We start from the raw sequence: 5339 nt of genomic DNA, 5'->3' as shown, positions 1-5339 counted from the left end.
AGCGTCCCGGTGGCGGGGGGTCCCGTTCTCCCGGACACCGGGAGAGGAGAGGCTCCATGAGAAGGGGACTGTCGCTTTTTTGTAAAAACAGAAAGGCGACCCTTCCTACCTCATTGGATCCGAGTTCTCTTCTTTCATTCAGTGGAAACTGCAGTGCAAACTGCATTAACAGCTCAGAAGGAGAGGAAAGCTAATGGGAGAGAAAGTGGTTTCTGAGATAAGCTGCTCAGCTCCTGTCGCATGGAATGCAATGTTTGGTTTCCTATGAGCACAGACTCTGAAGTTAAGTTTTAACGATACAGTTTTACAAATTTGACCATTTAAAAAGGTGTTAAGTTAAGAAAATGTTGTTTTATTACTTAAGATTGTTAATTGGATATGATCTTTTGAAACCAGATTATAGGACAGTGTTGATTTACTCTTTCATGCCTTCATTGCATAATAAATCGAATTTTCAGATTATGTGCTGAAAGGGGAGGCTTCGGTGTATTGTGATTGGTACTTTTACGGTCATACTTCAAGATACATACTGCCTACATTTTAACGAAAAATTGTCTCTTAATTCTCATCTTTATTATGTACAGGTGTCATAGATGATCAGATTTTAACGATTTTAGAGTTGGGGAAATATTTCAGTATATTTTGGGTCAGAGCTAACTAATAAAGCAAGGATTATTTAAAAAGTGACGTTTTAGTGTTACAACTTCAATGTACTTGATATTTGAACTTGAGTGTGCTTGTGAATGGAGCCGTATCTTTTTAAGAGTTGTACTTAGCACTTATAGGTTCTTGAAAACTTAGTAATAAAATGGTGCATCTTTATTTGGTCGATAGTTTTCATTTTATGAATTGTTTATTTAAACATGATTTTTAAAAAATATATATTTTATTGATTTTTTTACAGAGAGGAAGGAAGAGGGATAGAGAGCTAGAAACATCAATCAGCTGCCTCCTGCACGCCCCCTACTGGGGATGTGCCTGCAACCAGGGTACATGCCCTTGGCTGGAATCGAACCTGGGCCCCTTGAGTCCGCAGGCTGACGCTCTATCCACCGAGCCAAACCAGCCAGGGCTAAACATGATTTTTATCTAACATAATTCATATGAGAGAGAGAGAGAAAATACTTTGAAAAGACCAAATATTAGATGATACCAATAGCAGGTACTTTTTGTTAATCGTGGCTAGTAATTTTTGGAAGTCAAACATAAATTGGGGGCCCCTGAAACTGGCATGGCAGAGTATCTCTTTGACAAGCTCGGCCTGGGAGACTGAGAGCTAAGCCTTAGCTAAGCCTTCCCATAGCCACGGGTGACTTCCTGGTCACCAAAGCAATACTGCATGTTGGAGTTAACCCTATCTTTTCTGTAACTTGTACCAAATCATCCACTTACGTCTTTTCATTTGTACCATTCCTTCAAATAAAGTAATTTTGTATCCCCATCCCCAAGTAAATAGGTAAATTCTAAAGTTGCTGATTATTAGCACGTTATACATAGGAAGCCTGCATTTTGAAGTTTATATTTAGCCTAATTGTGGCAGTTTCATTCTGCTTTTTAGATTTATGAAATTTGAAACTTAGACTAATAAAAAAAGAAGGTATTTTTGGTAGTTGAGGTTTTTTTTTTTTTAACTGAAATTAGTTTTGAAAGTGTTGCTAAAAACTTGGCATGGTCAAGTTTTTAACATTATTTCATTTATCCATTTTTTTGTGCTTTATATCACTTGAAAATATTGGTAGAGAGATGAGTGCAGAGAAAGCTTTGGACTATGTTTTGAAACTTTTTAAGTTTTAAGCTACATATATATTTTTAAAAAAATATATATATTTTAATGATTTTTTACAGAGAGGAAGGGGGAGGGAAAGGGAGTTAGAAACATCAATGAGAGAGAAACATCGACCAGCTGCCTCCTGCACACTCCCTACTGGGTATGTGCCCACAACCAAGGTACATGCCCTTGACCAGAATCGAGCCCTGGACTCTTGAGTCTGCAGGCCGACGCTCTATTCACTGAGCCAAACTGGTCAGGCTTAAGCTATATTTTGTTTTGTTTGCTTTTTGGTAGCAAGGGAAGTAAGTAGTACCTCTGTATTTGTGAAATAAAAGTGACATAGCGTGAAATTTAAAATTAGATGATTTTGATGGATGTAAAATACATTTTTTATTTAAGTCAAAATAGTCTTTTAATGATTGATTTTAGAGAGAAAAAGGAAGGAAGAGAGCGAGAGAGCGGGGAACATCTATTTGTTGTTACACTTACGCATTCAGTGGTTGTTTCTATTTATGTGCCCTAACTGGGAGTAGAAGCCACAACCCTGGTGTATCGGGACAACACTCTCACCAACTGAGCTACCCAGCCGTGGCCTAAGTAAAAATAATCGTCATAAAGATAGTTGTTTGATAATAGGCCAAAAAGAAAAAAAAAGGACCTGACAAATATTGTTTCATTTTTATTAAAGCACTAGAGGCTCAGTGCACAAAATCGTGCACAGTTGGGGGCTGGCCAACCCATACTGATCAGAACAGATGGCTGCCAAGCCTGCCCGGTGGCGGGGCCGCAGGTGGTTGGTGGGCCGACTCCACCCCTGACCAGGGTTAGAGGGTGATTGGGGGTGGGGCCACCCAGGGGGAGAGGCCATTGGCTGGCCAGCCCCACCCCCTGGTCAAACTCCTGGTTGAGGGGACAGTTTGCATATAAGCCTTTTATTATGTAGGATTACATCTGTATATTTTAATCCCCCCCATGACATGTTTTATTGATTTTAGAGGGGGGAAAAAGAGTGTGTGAGAGAGAGAGAGGGAGAGCGCGCACTGAGCGAGCTTTGTAAAATGTTAATGTGAGAAACACCAATCTATTACCTTTGGCATGCGTCCTGACTAGGGATTGAACCTGCAACCTAGGTATATATGCCCTGACCAGAATCGAACCCGTACTCTTTTTGGTGTACTAGGGGCTGCTCCAGCCAACTGAGCCACCCTGCTGGGGCAAGCAATATATTTTAATGTGCATTATCTAAATCATCTATTTTACCATTCTCATAGTTGAAGAAACATTTTGGGAAGAAATTCTAATTGGACTGAGACTTTTAAGCTGAAACATACTTTTCCATACCAGTTGGTCTTCTTATTTTGCAGATGAAAAAAACAGAGGCTTAATGAAATACAAGGTTTTACATTGTTGGTTACTAATAATTCAAGATTAAAATCCAGGTTGTGTTTTATCCTCAGTCTAGTGTTCTTTCTGTTATGAGGAACTACTGAACATTCCTCAAATCATGCATCTTACTTCCCTTTAAACTAGAAAGTGGCTTTCACACTTTCCTTCTTAGCACATTCCACAGGACATACATAGCTTAAGGAATACTACTCTAGGGAATAGAATTTAGTGCCTGTGATTCAAAAATTTCATTATATCTCAGTACTAAATTAGTGTTAGGTAAAAAAGTATGTGCAATACTTTTTTGTGTGTGTGCAATACTTTTTTAAAAATATATTTTATTGATTTTTTACAGAGAGGAAGGGAGAGGGATAGAGAGTTAGAAACATCGATCAGCTGCCTCCTGCCTACCCCCCACTGGGGATGTGCCTGCAACCAAGGTACATGACCCTGACCGGAATTGAACCTGGGACCCTTGAGTCCGCAGGCCGACGCTCTATCCACTGAGCCAAACCGGTTAGGGCAATACTTTTTTTTTAAATAGGTTTTTATTGATTTCAGAGAGGAAGGGAGAGCGGGAGAGAGAGAAACATCAGTGATGATAGAGAATCATTGATCGGCTGCTTCCTGCATGTTCCCTACTGGGATTCAAACCCACAACCCGAGCATGTTCCCTTCAGTCCACCGGCTGACTATCCACTGAGCCAAATCAGCTAGGGCTGTGCAATACTTTTTTTTTTTAAACCAACTTTATTCTACAAGAGTTTTAGATTTACAGAAAGGTGAATATAGTACAGAATTCCCTTATACTTCACAATTAGTTTTATCTTATGTTAGTGTGGTACATTTGCTGTTTCCAATATTTTTATCCTTTGTGCTTTCAGTGTAAAGAAATCTCTCTCAGAGTTTATTCTGAAGTTTTTTTACTTCCTCTGGGACATTGTCATCCTTTCTTCAGTGTCACTTTCCTCATTTACATAATAAACTCAACTTTACAAAGTTCTGGCTGCTCCTCTGGAGTCTCCAACATTCATGTGGTGGGGTATTGCTTCTATAACTATTTATATTTGAATCAGATTGCACTTCCAATGTTACTAGTTTTTGTTTCTTTGCTGCACTTTCATCTTTGTGGGCTAATTTTCTTTTTCGACTATTTTTATAGAATGTCACATGGGTTTACTTACCACTGGTAGACAAGGAGGCAACACTGCTACATGCTTTGCTGAAGTGAACTGAGTGACAAATGTGCAGTGACCCATCACCAACAGACTTTGAAAGATGTGAAGTGATTGGCCACTGATAGGATGCTCAACTCTTATTTACATAGAGATTTGTGGACTGAAGAACTAACTGGCAGCAAAGTTTGTACCTTATGCGATTACTCCTAGTTAATATACTGTGTTAACTGAAGTCTGAACTGTGTTGACGGGAGACTACTTATTTAACCAAACCATGGTAACAGAAGCCATGCATATGGGAACTGTGGAAAGCAAAGATTGCCCATATGTGGAAACATCAGGGAGCTGTTTGATATAAACCTTCAAAGGATTGGATATGATGCATGTAGATTGGAATAAATAGAATAAAATTTAACGTTCAAAGTTTGTTTAAAAGTAGTTGACTTTTTAAAGAGCAAGTGTACTTATAAGTTAATCTTTGGGACTTCATGACTAGGGTTGGGAATGATTTATTCTTGTTTATAAAGTCTTAGCTGATTTGTATAAGAGTAGGTTATTTACAGTTTCAGTTGGAACTCAGCTAAGTTTTAAACCACAGGAGGAGAGCAATCCTATGGCCTCATATTAGTTCTTTACATACGTTGAAATAGTAGTTCTAATGGAAAGTACATTCTGGATCATCTAGGTTATAGGCCAAGTTTATTTTATATGGCAATGGAAGTATAGATATGTAGTGACTTTTACAAGATTTTTTAGCTAGATGTTGAGTCCAGGGATAGTTTCTCAATTTCAGGTTCTTTGAGTCTCCTTCTGTATCACACTGTATTCTGTAAAATTTTTGGTTGCTTTCATTTAGTGGGAACCCAGTAATGTTATTTCATAAATAAATGTCATTAAGAATCAAGAGAAGACACTTGTTAGAGTCTAATGGCATTATAAGTAAACTAGGGGCCCGGTGCACGAAATTCGTTGTTTAACACAAACACACACACACATGTTCAATT

General features: G+C 38.6%; 1 protein-coding gene across 2 annotated transcripts in view; it reads left to right on the top strand.

The window, feature by feature from the left end:
* Positions 1-4301: 4301 nt before the first annotated feature.
* Positions 4302-5339, top strand: part of UBE2V2 (ubiquitin conjugating enzyme E2 variant 2) — a 44478-nt gene continuing 43440 nt past the window's right edge. For both annotated transcript variants that reach the window (XR_001515103.1, XM_006754289.2), the window contains exon 1: positions 4302-4518. The gene's annotated coding sequence lies outside the window, so the exon portion shown is untranslated. The remainder of the gene's footprint in view (positions 4519-5339) is intronic.

Source organism: Myotis davidii, unplaced genomic scaffold, assembly GCF_000327345.1.
Source record: "Myotis davidii unplaced genomic scaffold, ASM32734v1 scaffold452, whole genome shotgun sequence".
In the NCBI taxonomy this organism is placed as follows: Eukaryota; Metazoa; Chordata; class Mammalia; order Chiroptera; family Vespertilionidae; genus Myotis; species Myotis davidii.
This window is presented reverse-complemented; position numbering and strand designations above follow the sequence as displayed.